The 16,789-nt window shown below is 40.6% G+C and overlaps 1 pseudogene; it reads right to left on the bottom strand.

Moving 5' to 3' along the window:
• LOC149274575 (myomegalin-like) overlaps nucleotides 1-16,789 on the bottom strand; it is a 111,258-nt pseudogene that overhangs the window by 11,962 nt on the left and 82,507 nt on the right.

Here is a 16,789-nt window from a genome sequence, read left to right as displayed (position 1 = left end):
TTCACTATTTTTTTCACATACGTGATGAACTGAGTGTACAGGATGCTGTTCTATTCAAAGGTGAGCAAGTAGTTATTCCATCTGATCTCCGAACAGATATTATGTCTCAGATACATTCTTCACATTTCGACGTGGAAGGATGTCTACGTAGAGCCAAACTGCTGAATACAACAGAGGAGCCAAATGTTGGTGAACAGGTGTGGGTACAAGCCCTGGTAACAGAGTCAGGACAGGTTCTGAGAAGAAACAGAAGGAATCTGAATGGCACTAGATTTTACATGACTCAATTAAGGACTCAAATTAGCACCCAAGAGGAACCTTACGTTGAGGATACAAACCATAAATAAAACCATGTTAATAAATTCAGCTATTTCATAATCAGCAACATTTACACATTTGTTATGAAGAAATACATTTCCATCTGATGGTCACAAACAATCTTATTGCTGTAGTATGTTTTAATTCTGCAGAATTGTTTTTTTGGGGACATTTTTTGCCATGGTGAATTTCTTCAAATAAATACCTCGTAGATACACTAGATCAAGCAATAGAGGACACTAATTAAATAGAAAAAGATTACAACATAAAAATAGATCATGATAACGGTAGCAATTTAAAAAGATTATAAAAACTGACATCAACAAGATGACAACCTAAGAAAACCTTTGACCAACAAATCCCTGGCAACCTTTAGGGGTGCTCACAATCTGAAATCACTATCTAGAAGCTATGAAAAAGCCCCCCACAAATAAAATGTTCTTTTTAAATAGCAAATGATTAGACATGTGTGGCAAATGTGTACCCTGCCACACTTGTAAATTTTAATACAAGAAAAAATATTTACTTTTTTAAGTCTACCAAAAATAATAGAAAAATAAGATAAATGGATATATATACGAATGAGAGATTACATGTTTACATATTTTTTTTGTTCTGGGCACCATTGTTTTTATAGTAATCATATGATGTTATATATATATATTTTTTTTATATATATATACATTAATAATCAGAGATTGGCAAAGTATCCACGCAAGGACACCAGTGTCCGTGGCAAGGTTTTTGAATGTCTGGAGCACATCAATAAAATGTCCACCACAGACCCAAGTAAATGTCCACCATGGACAATGTTGGTGCTCTCACTTTTTTGAACTTTAAGTTTCTATATTACAGAGAGCACTATTGTGTATTTTATTTTTCTCCCCTTCCATATACATTCCTTTCTGTAAGCTATTTACAATTTAAGTACTTTTATGTGTTTTTTCACATTGAGGGCTCTCAAGTTCTGTTTGGTTTCACCTGTTTTTTTTTTTTCACTTTTAAGCGTTACAAAAGTTGTTGCAGGTGTTTGAGCAGCCTACTTACATACATGGTAGATAATTTTACTTTACTTCTTATATATTTTCTGCTGACACTTTTTTTATTTTTTTTTTTAACATCTCCTGCACAGGCTCTGTAGAACACTCACTGAAGTCCTCTGATTAATTGAATCATGGATGTTCCACTAGCATACATGTGTCCATTTTATTACATCCATCCTCCATTCCCTCCCCTGAAACTTCCTCCTTCCTGCTCCATCCACACGCCCCTTTGGTCCTTGCTCCATTCTCCTTCCTTCATCATTCCTCCCCTGTCCTCCCATCTCCCTCATCTGTCATGCTGTGTCAGACTTCCTACATGATCTGCCCTGCCTACTCCATGGTGTGTCAAACTTCCTACATGATCTGTCCCCCCTGCCCAATGCTGTGCCAGGCTTCCTATGTCTACCCTGCACTATGCTGTGTCAGGCACAGCATGTCTTCCTTGCTCCATGCTGTGTCAGACTTCCTACATCATCTGCCCTCCTTGCTGCTTCAAACTTCCTCCTCCCTGCTCCATACTCATTCTTTCTTCATCATCTGTCTTCCCTGTTCCTTCATGTAATTTTTTTGTCATGCTCCATTCCCCCCTATTCACACACACATCATAGTGTAATATTATAGTTAATCTACAGAAAAAAACAGAATGATGATGTAGCAAGTCTGACACAGCATGGAGTAGGAAGAGGGGAGTTTGAGTGGAGGGAGGAAGGGGTTTTGAAGGATTGATGAGGTTTGTAGGGGTGATGATGGAGGTTCAGAAGAGAAAGTTTTGTTTGAGAGAGGATGAATGAGCCTCCCGACCCCATTCTGTACAACTGCTGCTCGCAGAGCATTGTGGCAGGGAGTGCTTACGTGAACTGAAGAGGGAGAAGGTAGTCGAGGAGCAGTGAAGTATGGATGTGCACCAACAGGGCGCCCCAGAAATGAAACGTTATGCCCCTGGGAGAGTGAGAGAGGGACTGCACGCCCTGCAAGGTCTGAGGAGACGCCCATATGTCTTTGGATATGTTAGTGTGTGTGTCTGGGTATGTTAGTATGTCACAATGTGTCTTTAGGTATGTTAGTGTTTGTCTGGATATGTGAAAGTCTGTGTATATGTGTGTGTAAACGTGTCTGCGGGTATATTAGTGTGTGTGTGTATACCATTTTGTCTATGATTGTGTCTGAGTATGTTAGTGTTTGAGAATGTCTGTGGGTATGTTTGTGTGTCTGAATATGTTAGTGACAGTGTGTGTGCTGTTTATGTTAGTGTGTTTATATGTCTGGAAATGTTAGTGAAAATGTGTGTCTGGGTATGTTAGTATGTGTGTGTGGATATGTTAGTGTGCATGACTTCTTATGTTATTTTGAGTATCTGGGTATGTTTGTGTGATATAATCTGTACCATAATAAACAGGGCAAACCAAATTATGCCAATTATGCAGGTTGGGTAGAGTGGGCGGGACTTGTAGGTGTGGCATTTTTTCAATGAAGTAGTTGCTGTGCTGCAAAGTGTCCTTGGAATCTTTTTAAAAAAATTAGCAACTATTGCTGAAAGGGGTTTTTAAATGTACATGATGCAGGGGTTTATGTCTAGGAGACACTGCACACACACACACATATATATACATTTATGTACATATTTACATTTATGTACATATATGTTCAATATTTTTAATGAAATTGATTTTCTTTAATGAAGTATGAGCAAAACATGCTATATGAGATTTACCTGATTGCCAGCAATTCGTGTCTAGATTTATCATCAGCTTCCACATGCTCTTCTGAAAAAATGCAAACAGTTAAAAAAAAAATATGCAGCATTAACTTTTTTAAGCAACAAGAAATTCATATGTAGGACAAGACACAGACTGAGCTACACACTAATGCATGCTGAGGTCTGTGTGTAACCAATATTAGATGAAAAGACAATTAGTATGTACGCTGCTAGTGCCATTAAATTTCCCTAGACAGTTTGGCTGCATTTTGCATGGTTACTTTACTTTAATTATTATTATTTAAAAACACCCGCCCAGTACACATTTTTAAAGAAAAGAAGACTTCACTAATTTATATATATATTCACCTATTCCAAAAGCTGCAACACGCTAAACCTCTATTCTTTGAAAATACCCACTTCAATAAATCCTACAGCAAGGTTGTCTATATAATATATAAACACATCCACCTAGGGTAACATCTGGAAGATGTTTTAACAAAGATTGCACAAACAAGCTATTTGAGGCACTGACATGCTGTTCCGGGCTAAAGATGGCACATAAAAGCTGTTTGAGGCCACTAAGAAGCTGGCACAGGCAGGCTGATTAACGTTAAGTACACATGTAGAATATACATTGGGACAAAGATGGCACTGTGGGACATATTGTTTGGTGGGCAATTTTCGCACCAGGCTCTGTGGGGTTTAGCTAAGCCTCTATCTGCAGCTTTAGCAATACTCGTGCTCAGCACTGCAAGTTTTGCCGAGGAGTCAGGTCATGCATCCCTATTTGCTCCTCTATATTTCCATTAAACTCTGCTTTAAATTTAAATAAAAATATTGGTATCACTACATCATGCAAGTCAGTAAATTGTACTGGTCAGGTGGAAATATATGAAATATTTATTCTAGCATGTTCCCTTGAGTATTGGTTGGCATCTTATAATTTGTTTATTTTGATTATTGGGATTGGTATCATCTAGTGGCAGCTACTATCCTAACTACAGTATATGTCAAATAGTTTTACTGGAGCAATATCCCCAATTCAGTATATCCTAATTTTTACAACAATAAACAGGTACCACTTACTACTATTTAGCTTGCTGTTCAGTCGGTCAGCTAACTGGCTCCCTTGAGCTAGCTGCTCCCTGAAACTTTGCCCCATGTAATAATCTATGTCATTAGCACGAAGAAGCTCTTCAAATGATTTGACAGTGTCACCAAGATGCTGACAGAGAATGTGTCCAACACTCCGACCTTCTTTCAGCTTTTGGCGCAGCAAGGAAAGCTCTCTGGCTTGAGCCTGAATTAACGAGTCATATTTCCTGAAAACAAAGATAGGCTTCTTCAATAATAAGATTTTAGCTATCCAGTCCTAGGCAATAACCAATATGTCCTGAGGAGCTATATGCATATTATGAAGTGCATTACCTCAACCACCAGGTAGTACTAGAGAGTGAGTGTTGATGTGTACAACTGTTGCTTATCTAAGACAATGGATAATGTCTGCTTACATGAAAAGCCATGTGGGCTACACCAGGAACCATGGCATATCAGGAACTCCAGGAAGAGGGGGGGGGAGTACAGACTGGAAGGAGGGGAAAGAAGCAGTCTGGCAGAAGCTAAGGGAGCTGTGGAAGCCAGAGAAAAATTAGGAAATAGGAAGCTGCTCTTCCATCTTAGGCTAGTTAAGTGCTAAGAAGCTATGACTAGTGCCTAGTATTGTAACTAAAATTAGAAAACAACTACTGAAAGATTCCTTTAAAGTCTTATATATCCACCTGGAATCTAGATCCTCTCTAACTTTAAGTACACATGTAGAATATAATTGTTGACTGTCTGTAATTTTGTTATGGTAAATCGATTTTTTACCGCCAGCGGTAAAGTATATCATTATATATCATAACGTCGCTTGGTATTCATCTTTACATAATTTAACTCTATTCTTGAATCAAATAAATTTATTGTTGTATGGTTAGATGCTTTTTGTCAAAATTGTGGTTCATTATTAAATATTAGCATAAGTCTTTAAAGTGGGGTGTGGCTTACAATCTGGCTTTAGGTCAGGGATGCGCAATTCGTATCGCCCGACACCTGGGACATGCAGTTTTTTTTGTTTGTTTTTTTTTTAATTTAGGCTGTTGCCCTGCAGGGGACCTGGATCCCTCTCTCTGACAGCTGGCAGATGTCTGCGCGATGCAGACAACCTCCCGCTGCTGCCAGGAAATTTCCACCCGGGGGGAAGTACCGGCCAGTAGTGGAGGTTGTTTAAGCACATCGCCCAGATGTCTCCGGCTGCCAGAGAGGATCCCCGCAGTGCTGCAGGGGCCCTGTATCCTCCTCTCTGGCAGCTGACACTCCGTTGCTGCCGACACTTACACCGGGGCTTCTATGATGGAACGCCAGCGTGACATGACCTTCCGGTGCTCCGTCATAGAAGCCCTGGAGGAAGTAGCGGGCAGCAGCAGAGGTTGTCTACGCCTATCGCGCAGACGTCCACTGGCTGCCCCCACTAGACACCAGGGAGTCTACAGCAAGGGGGACAAGTCTGGGGATGTATTGGTAAGTCTAGGGGGTAGAGTGGCATATCTGGGGGGCAGAGTGGCATATCTATAAGTAATATATGAATTAAGGGGGGGAAGGACCTTAAAATGGCTATTGGTTTTCCAAATTTCTGCTGTATATAACATATCTTGTCAAAAGCAGGACTATCTGCATTATAGATACCAAAAATGTTAAAATACATGTATTCCTATTCATTAGGTAAAGTACTGTTTTACCATTCCACGTAATGGGATTTTTTTCTTTAAAAAACTATTAAGGGGCATCCTATAATCTGGCCAATACAATATATACTATAAACAGCTATTGTTAATTATAGGTGATTGCTGTGCCCTTAGGGATGATATTTTGGTTTTGTTCCTCCTCTAGTGTTTTGTTTTCATGTCTTTAATGTTGCAGTAAGACACTTCACCTTTAATGAGCCTGAATGAAAATTTGTCTTTCAGAAATGCATGTCAATTAAGGAAATACATACATTTCTTTTTTACCACTGCAGATTATTTAGGCAAATACATTTCATAAGGTTAAGATAATTTGTATTGACTACACATTTTCAAAAGGGAAGTTCCAGAAACTCACATGACTTTATATTTAATCTTTTACACAGCGCTGACAAAAATCATAGTGAGCATCCTGTTTAATCCATTTGTCACAATCTTTACTTTATCAAACTGATTATCATTGAGAACTCTTGTGTACAGAGAAACTGGACTGTAGAAACTAAGGAGGTATTTGAAATATTCACAAACTTAGATTGAGAGAGAAACACAAACAATAGTATAAAAGCTACACTTACCAAAACAATTTTTGCACCTTCTTAAAAAGGAAGTTTTAAATGTAATTTATTGCCACTTACTTCCATGGCCACAACAAGACAAACTGTATATTTAAAATTTTGCAATACTTAAATATATTTCAACATAAACAGTTGCTCACCCAGGCCAATTAGCGGATTTGATTTGCCCCTGAACTCCTCCATCTCTTTTTGATTGATAAAGCTGAGCTTCCAACATGGACACCCGTTTTACAACCTGCTCCAAGTCTTTTATAGAGTAAGCCCCCACTGTATCTGACTGCCAACCATCATCTTCATCAGTGATGTTATGCGATGTAGAACCATGGAATGAACCACTGTGTTTCAGGTGGAATTGAGTGGCAGCATAGTTGCAAGAACCCAAGAATGAACAAGCTTGACATTGAAGGTTTCTGATCAACTTTTGTGATTTCTGCAACTGTGATTTGAGGTCTTTCACATGCTGCTGGAGAACTATTACATCTTCTGATTTTTCCCAATCAGCTGTCCAATCATTCTGCAAAAAACTGCTGATGTTCATGGGTGAACTAGCAACCAAGGCTGGCAAGCCTTTATGTGAAGATGTCAACTCTTCTATGAGACTAGTTTCACTGAATATGCCATCCTGCTCTTCATATTCTAAAAGAAACATTGAAATACAATAAAAGATATATATTAGGAGTATACATCATTAGTCTTGGAAATGGGGACAGCACCAACTTTTATGTTTAGGGGCCCTATGCAAGAATACTTAGATGCATCCCATCTCTGTTTCATCGCTTCTTAACCCATTCAGTCCCCTATGGACGTACCGGTACATCCTGCCCTTCTTTCAGCGGCAGGGACACATCCCTGCCGTTGCACAGGAGATCAGGCTCTCGTTTGACAGCCTGGACTCCCCCCTGACAGCAGAAACCAGCATTGCCGGCTTTCTGCTGCCCGATCTGATGTAACAGCTTCTGGCACGAAAGCCGGAAAACTGTTACATTTGTAAATGCAGATCGCGGGTGTGATCAGTGCAGGGGGATCGCAGGGAGGAGAGTGAGAAGCTATGTTTCTCACCCTCCTCCCATGCTGAAAAACGAAACGGATTAAAAAAATGGATAGTGAATTAAAAAAATAAAATCACTAAAATAATACAATAAATAATAATTTATAAAAACAATAACGTGAGCTAAGTGATGTCATTGTGGAGGTCCCTAAGAGGACCTCCATCCATTTTTTTTTTAAAATATATAAAAAAATACAAAAACTATATATAAAAAAAGATAATAATAATGAAAAAAGAAAAAAAACCCTTACATCCCATTGCCCTAATGCAACATCTACCCAGTATAAACCTCCTGTCCCCGTTCACAACCCCCAAAGCCGTTAAGCCATGAGCATAAAAATTCTACGAATAATGTACACCTTATAGTATGATCCCTATAAGTGCTGGGAAACTATGGAAAATATATATAAATTAGGTATTTCTGAAATCAGGACACCTGAATTGATAAACTTGGAGGGGATTTAACTAATTTTGTGAGGATTCAGAGGGACATTTTAGCGTCTTGCAAATAAAAATGAAGCACTATTGAAGACCGTGAGTGCTGGCTTTACTACTTTCAGATTATTGTTACTTTGCTATTAGCCAAGCACCGGGCACCATGTTATATACTTAACCTAATAAAATGCTATGTGACCATAGTACTCTAACCTAACATCTAACCGTACCTTTAACTATCCACCAGCAGAATCCTACTGTTACTCCTTATGCTATCAGCTAACCCCTAACCTAACTAGGTATTTTTTGACTAAACCGAAAGTTTTGTTGTTTACGTGTAGTTTCACCCCCAAAAGCATGAGGTGTGTCTGGTTCACTCCCATGATTTGGCGGTGTCTTGTGACCGTGTACTGCTTACATACCACACAAATGTGGTATGGGGGTTATTTTTTGTGTTTTGTTTCTTGTTATAGATATCCCGGCATGCAGCATTCGTTCCAAAATGTGCCTGACATCACAAAAAGTAAAGGTAAAAATACTAAAATCTGTTTTCCCATTAGATTTGTGCTTGTGGTGGGCCACATGAAAAGGTAAGTGGGCTGTCTCTGAAGGACTTAGGTGATATGGCTTAAGGGAATGTATAGTATTACCCCCAAAAGTATGTGGTGCACCTTCCTGGTTCAACTGTAACAAAGTTGAAATCTCTTTGCACTCTCAGATTTGGTGGTCTCCTGTGACTGTAATCCTGACACACCACAAATATGTGGTATCTACGTTCTCAGGAGAAATGTTTTCTTATTTTATTTCAGGTAACCCAATATGAAGCATCTATCCCAAAATGTGCATGGAATGAGAAAAGGTAGAACAAAAACCTCAAACTCCTGTGTTCACTAATTCTTTTTTTAGATTTAGATTAGATTTGTGGTTCCTGTGGGCCACCTAGAAAGGTAACTAAAGGGGTGTGCTTTCAGAGAATATATCATTTTATGGGGTTACATTGATATTTGGGACCTCTACTGTGTCTCAAATAAGATATGGGCCCAGTAAACTGATCTGTCAAAATTCCAAGTTGGCAAAACTGAAATGCACATGTTCCAGTTTTGACTCCACAGTGTCTGAGAAACATGACTTATGCGGGGTATTGCTGTATTCTTCCACATATCCACTGCAAAGTGGATGTGAAAATATTTTCTTACACCAAGTTTGGAAAGTGCTGGTGTGGAATCAGCTGCGTGGCACAGGTCAATATGCCCTTAACCAGATTCCCTAGTTTTTGAAAATGTATAGTTTTATGGGGTTAAATTGAAATATTGGAACTTCTGCTGTGCTTCAAATGAGATGTGGACCTAGCACATTGATCAGTCAAAATCAGTCAGATACTTGCCATTTATCCTAATCCTTTTTAGCTGGGTGAAAATTCTAGGCTAGGTTTCCACTTGGGTTTTTGTCCTGCTTTATTTTCTTGATGAAAAACACCAGGAAAACTGCCACTGCAAGAGGACTGAAAAAACGCCAAACAGAAAAAAGTGGATATGGCGTTTTCTCAGTCCTCTTTGGCGTTTTACTGCTTTTTTTGGGCTCTGTGGCAGTTTTTCAAAATCGCAGCATGTTGACACTCTGGCGTTTTTTGCAAGGAAATCTTGGTGTTTTTCTCCAATAGAAGTCTATGGGAGAGAAAAAACGCCACTAAAAAGCCATGTGGGTTTTGCCTTGGCGATTTTTTTTGGAGTTTTTTTCCACAGTTACAATGCAGAGGATGGACCCAGTATCTGTGTGTCCTGCGAGAAATAGGCTGGAAACAAACAGTTTCACACAAAACAAAGTTCATATTGAATTTGAATTTGACACCATTTGGAACAAACATGCCATTACAAACAAACATACCCGACGCATCAACTGGATCCTGCATGCCAAAAGCAACAGCAAACAATTTGCACCATCATTTGGGGCCAATCTTCCTAGAGGAGCAGACATTCGGAATAAAGCATGCCTTACAAACCACAGAAAAGAGACAAAAGGGTCCGCTGGGGCTTGTATAAGTAGAACTCTACCAAGGAAATGACATCAGGAGGGGGCGGATACTTGCCATTTATCCTAATCCCTTTTAGCTGGGTGAAACTTCTAACTTGTAAAGGCTGGAAAAACTGCCTAAGGTCAAAAAAGCAATTTCCACAGAAAGGCTAAAACGCCAGAAAAAACTCCAGAAAAAACACCAAAACGCAGGAAAATGCAGTGGCAGTTTTCCTGGCGTTTTTCATCAAGAGAATAACGCAGGAAAAAAACCTAAGTGGAAACCTAGCCTTAGACTGCAGACTGAGACAAACATAACAAACAGGTGGGGCACACCTTATAAAGGAAACAGAGCTAAAGCAAAGAGCAGAACCTGAATCAAGGAATCAGAAGCACAGAACAGAGCACAAGGAAATCCAGGAACGGATTGTAACGAAAAAGGGAAAACCAGAGCTATGCAGCCTAGATGGGGCATGACATAGGGTAATGAAGGGGTTACATAATATTCTAAAGTATATATTCATACAAACCCAGTGGTGCACAATTGCAGGCCTCAATAGCAACAAACTGACCAGGACGTCGGTGTATCATTACCTGAACACAAGTAGTTTAAAAAAAATCTTAACTGAAATGACAGTGCTCGAGCTTGGATAACCCCTGATGTACACATATATTAATTTAGGGCTGCAACTAACGATTATTTTAATAATCGATTAGTTGGCCGATTATTTTTTCGATTAATCGGATAAAAAAAAAAACAATATGCAAACTTTTCGTTTATTTAAAATTTAATGAACTGGATGTTAAAAAAACAACTTAAAATTTACATTAACATTCTTATTTTGTTACGAGAACCCAAACACAATATTTATCAAACTAGTTTTAATACCTAAACCACTCACTTTGCACCCTGCACCCAGCACTTTGCACCCTGCACCCAGCACTTTGCACCCAGCCCTGGCACTTTGCACCCAGCACTTTGCACCCAGCCCTGGCACTTTGCACCCAGCACTTTGCACCAAGCACTTTGCACTGTGCCCCAGCACTTTGCACTGTGCCCCTGCACCCAGTCTCCAACTCTGCCCTGCACCCAGCCCTGCCCTGCCCCCACACTCTGCCCTGCACCCAGCCCTGCACCCACACTCACACCCTGCCATGCACCCCCCCCCCACCCCCACACTAATTAAAAAATTTACAGTGCCACAATGTACCTGGACTGGTGGTTTCTTCCCTATCAACTTCATATTCACTCCTACCGCAGGTCTCATAGCCAAGGTCTTGAAGATCAACTTGCACATGTTTGTTATCCTGTTCTATTAGGGGGTCATCTGTGAAATGAAAATAAAGGTGTACTGGTACTCTTTATCTCAATATACACATAGCATGCTGTGTTGGCTCTTCAGTTTATATATTTCATCTAAAGATAAATTGTAGCTGGGTCATGCAACAAGAATATGATCTGAAATACACAAGTAGGCCTATATCAGAATAGTTGAGGAACAAGAAATTCAAACTTTTGGAATGACCTAGTCAAAGTCTAAATCTAAACCTCACTGAGAGTTCTTCTGTATGGAAGAAAGATAAATAGGTACAGGAAGTGCATTATTACTGGGATGGGATGACCAGTTATTTTTCATGTGGGACACTGGTGGTTACACTAAAGAGTATACACTCACTGGTCACTTTATTAGGTACATCTTGCTAGGACCGCCTTTTGCCTTCAAAACTGCCTTCGTTCTTCGTGGCATACTTTCTACAAGGTGCTGGAAACATTCCTTGGAGATTTTGGTCCATATGGACATGATGGCATCACGTGGTTGCTGCAGAGTTGTCGGCTACACATCAATGATGCAAATCTCATGTTCCACCACATCCCAAAGGTGCTCTATTGGATTGAGATCTGGTGACTGTGGAGGCCGTTGCAGTACAGTGAGCTTACCGTGATGTTCAAGAAACCAGTTTCGGAGGATGTGAGATGGTATTCTGCATACCTTGGTTGTAACGAGTGGTTATTTGAGTTACTGTTGCCTTTCAGTCATCTCAAACCAGTCTGCCTATACTCCTCTGACCACTGACATCAACAAGGCATTTTTCCCTCACAACTGCCGCTCACTGGATATTTTCTCTTCTTCGGACCATTCTCTGTAAACCCTAGAGATGGTTGTGCGTTAAAATCCCAGTAGATAAGCGGTTTCTGAAATACTCAGACCAGCCTGTCTGGCACGAAAAACCATGCCACGTTCAAAGTCACTTAAATCCCATTTCTTCCCCATTCTGATGCTCAGTTTGAAACAGAAAGATGTTTTGACTATGTCTACATGCCTTAAAGCATTGAGTTGCTGCCATGTGATTGGCTGATCAGATATTTGTGTTAACAGGCAATTGAACAGGTGTACCTAATAGAGTGACCAGTAAGTGTAGAACAGGAAACATGTATTTTCTTTGTGGGTGTCCAACCACATTTGTATTTTTCCACATTTATACATGTGCATTTATTTTTGCTTTATAAGAGAACAATGTGACGGGGCCGACCCGTACCCCGACTGGGTGCTTCCTCCTGACGGGACACCAACAAGTAACCCCTTCAGCACCAGGCAGAACCAGCGTTGTAGATAGAAGGGGGGACATCGCTGCACCGAAGCTGCATTGGCACTGTGGCTATCCGAAGCTTATCTACACAGTGTGGCTACAGCTCACCCAAACATCAGGCAACACTCATGTTGAGGTGAAAACAGGACTCTCTTATTAAAACCAAATACAGAGCTATATATAATTAGAAAAGGGGCAAGACAAATATCACATGATCTAATTACCATGTCAGGGAGGAAGTAATTAGATCAAATCCTACAACACAATATCCGGGGGAAGGACAGGATAACATGAGACATAAATAATTACATTAATTGGGAACGTAGACGTGGAATCACGATAGATATATAATTGGCTTGAGACAGACAATGGCCAGGACACAGGGATAACAGGAGCTCACAGGATTAACAGCTACCTGTTATGTAATTGATAATTAGGTATGCAGCAGTGACACCTAGTTTTAAGATAAGGGCTAACTCACACAATAACCGGAAACACTTCACACCTATACAATTAACAATGCAAAGACAATCAGCCTTCTTCCTACCACAGGATGTCCAGCTGACGTTACAGTTTTACAGTTACAGAGTGCTAAAACATGGGGAACATCAGCAGAAACTGAACCCCTGTATTCACACACAGAAGTCTCTACAAGGCCTGGGCCCATAGTCGATAGGGAGGAGGCTGGCTCTCAGGCAGTGATAAAGGGTTCTGTCACAAACAACATACTGAAAAGCAGCCTGTATTGTTCTAGTTGGTCCGTCTGGGCGTTCACAGTAGCTTCTGACACCACCAATTTTTCCTGGAGTTCCTGTTTTTGACGCATAGTGTTTACCAGTTCCGACTGCAGCTGTAGGGTCTGTTTCTTTAAGTAAACCTGCATACCTGGACAGTCTTTGATTAGATGACTATCAGACTGTGGAAGAAAATTGAGAGTAAAGTTAGAGTATTCAAAAGTTAATCCTGCTTTACAACAATTACATACATTGATCATTTTGCATGAGTAAAGTGACATCGTTTCGTTGAACAGAAATAAATACATAGAGCAGTGGGACAGCAAATTACCCAATATACCGTTAACTGGCTAAACTCTGAATGCACAGACACGTCTTACTTACCAATAATACTGACTGAGGAGCCATATAAGTAATGGGGTTTGTAATATCTCCAGCATCCAATGACAGTTCCTTACTACAATGCATATTTGATGTTTCATTTCCTGTCATTTGTACCAAAACAGAAAATGTACTTTTAGCTGAAGTTTTTTTCATCTGGAGGTGCTCAATTTCTTTAACCATATCAACAATAAGATCTGGGTTGAAACCTTCTTCTCTGTTTCTATAATTCAGCTCGAGTTGCGCCTTAAGATGTTTAATCACTGTTTCAGCCTTGGCCATCTTTCCTTGTAGCCTTATAATCTCCTGCTTTAAATCTTCTTCCACTGACCATATAGCATCTTCCATCTTTTCATCTTCTCTTTGCCCCAATATTACACTTTCATTTTTCAGTTTTTCATTTATTAGACATGAATCATCTAGAAAGGTTCTGTAACAGAAAATGTGGTTATCCAATACTTAATCTTTAATTTACCTTAAAGAATATTTAAAAGTATTTTTAATTGTATATGATGAGAAACATAATGTTTCATGAGCCAGTGTTTATAGCTGTTTATGTTGTGGCCAGATCTTGTCATATGGCACATTTGTGAAAATGTTGGGTCCACCCAATTTTATTAATGTCACTGTGAATTATACTTTCAGCTTAATTATATAATAGAACTTTTTTCTGATCCATTCTGTTCACCATTTCTTATTATGGAGACGTCTCAAATGAGATGAATAGATTTTTTCTTTATACAAAATCTAAATCCACGGGGTACTTGCATAAAGTGTGGGTGATTTCAAGATCATGTAACATTTAGTAATTTTCGATTTTTAATTATGGATTCAAAGTTACTTTTTATGTGAATTTTGTATAAATAACCTTCTCTGACATCTTTTCTGAAATGTAGCTGCTGTGGAGTTAAACGGGAGGGAAACAACAACCAATATACCAAGTACCTCATCAGAAAGCAGGTAACCCACATAAGCGTTTGCTTGCTTTACCTCCTTCCCTACCATGAACCCATACATGTTTCTATGTCCTCTTCCCACAAATCGCACAATCACTGCAGCCCTTGACAAATCCTCTACAGTCCAAATAAATCCATTCCATCTATCACACCACCCTAGCTCACATGCCTTTCTGTTTTCTTCATACCCCAACACCACTAAGCACGTGAAGGCATCCAATGCCCACAAATCATATTCCCATTTGTTTTCTGTCTGTATCCTACTCCTTCTGTACTCAGGTGACATTGAACGTAACCCTGGCCCCACCATCCCCACCTTTTTCTGTCCCCGCACCTGCCGAACTAACACAAACTACCGCAATCCCTCCAATCTTAAACCAGTCCACTGTAACCCTGGCACCCCTTTCTCCTGTGCCCTCTGGAATGCACGCTCTGTTTGCAATAAACTAACTGCTGTCCATGACCTTTTCATCTCTAACCACCTTAGCCTTCTTGCACTCACTGAAACATGGTTGAAACCCTCGGACACTACCTCTCCTGCTGCTCTCACTTACGGTGGCCTTCACTTCAGCCACACTCCGAGACCTGGAGACAAACAGGGAGGTGGTGTTGGTATTTTCCTCTCTCCTTGCTGCACCTTTCAATGTCTACCACCAATTCCCTCTGTCTTTCTCATCTTTCGAAGTACACTCTGTCCGCCTTTTCTCCCCGATTGCTCTTCGCATTGTGGCCCCACCTCACATTTCTTTGATCACTTTGCTGTTTGGCTTCTCCACTTTCTTTCCTCCACCATCCCTACACTTATCCTAAGGGACTTTAATATACCTATTGATGACCCATCCTCACCTGCTGCTTCCAAACTACTTTCACTCTCCTCCTCCCTCGGACTCTCACAATGGACCAACTCCCCAACGCACCGTGACGGTCATCAAATCGATCTAGTATTCTCCCACCTTTGTTCCACATCTCAGTTCTCCAACTCTCCCATCTGTCTGTATGATCACAGTCTGCTTACATTTAATCTCGACATACCACACACACCCTCCCTACCCAAGAAACCACCACAAACCTACTGTAACATCAGCAACCTCAACACTACGGCCACTCCTCTCAAGTATATCCTCCTCCTCCTGTCCCGACACAGCTACAGCTCAGTATAACCATACGCTAGCCTCAGCCCTAGATATGGTTGCCCCTGTACCTGTACCCAATTCCTCACGGGATGCCTCAGCCATGGCATTCCAAACAGACACGCCTCCTTCAAAGGTGTCCATGTACCGCTGAGCGCTGTGAAGGAAGTCTCGTTCACCTGAAGACTTCATTCACTACAAATTCATGCTCCCTTCCTATACATCGGCCCTCCATCTCTCTAAACAAACATATTTCATTTAATTAATCACCTCTCGTTCCCATAACCCTAAATGTCTATACCCTTCTTAGACCCACAGCCCTCCAACTTCTCTGCCCAAGAGCTTGCAACCTACTTCAAAAACAAAATTGACATCATCAGGGATAACATCCTCCCCCATAGTGTCAATCAAATGTTACCTCAACCTCCCTCCTCACCTGCTTCAGCCCAGTTACACCATTCGAAGTTTCCAAGGTCCTGTTGTCTTCCCACCTCACCACCTGTCCCCTCGGCCCTGCACCTTCACATCTCCTACCACCCCTCTCTAGTGTCCTTACCCCAACCCTAACCAACACCTTTAATCTCTCCTGTCCTCTTGTGTATTCCCATCCTCATTCAAACATGCCATTATCTCCCCCATCCTAAAGAAACCTTCCCTTGATCCCACATCCCCAAACTACCGTCCAGTTTCACTTCTCCCGCTAGCTTTCAAACTGCTGGAACGATTAACCTACAATCAACTAACAAACTTTCTCTAGTTAAACTCTCTACTTGACCCTCTACAATCTGCTTTCCATCCACAGCATTCAACAGAGACTGCACTGACTAAGATTACTAATGACCTCCTCACAGCTAAAACGAAAGGCCAATTCTAACTGGTTGTTCTCTTGGACCTCTCAGCAGCCTTTGACACAGTCGACCACCCCCTTCTCCTACAAACCCTCCATGCTCATAGCATCTGTGACATGGCTCTTTCATGGCTTAAACCGTACTTTTAGTTTCTCATTTACTGGAACTTGCTCCTCTCCTCTACCGCTATCTACTGGTGTTCCTCAAGGCTCAGTTCTTGGGCCTCTGCTATTCTCCATCTAC

This window comes from Sceloporus occidentalis, unplaced genomic scaffold (assembly GCF_023333645.1).
Source record: "Sceloporus occidentalis isolate IW3139 unplaced genomic scaffold, rSceOcc1.0.p SCAF_323, whole genome shotgun sequence".
Lineage (NCBI taxonomy): Eukaryota > Metazoa > Chordata > Lepidosauria > Squamata > Phrynosomatidae > Sceloporus > Sceloporus occidentalis.
The sequence above is the reverse complement of the archived record's forward strand: the minus strand, read 5'-3'. Positions and strand labels throughout refer to the sequence as shown.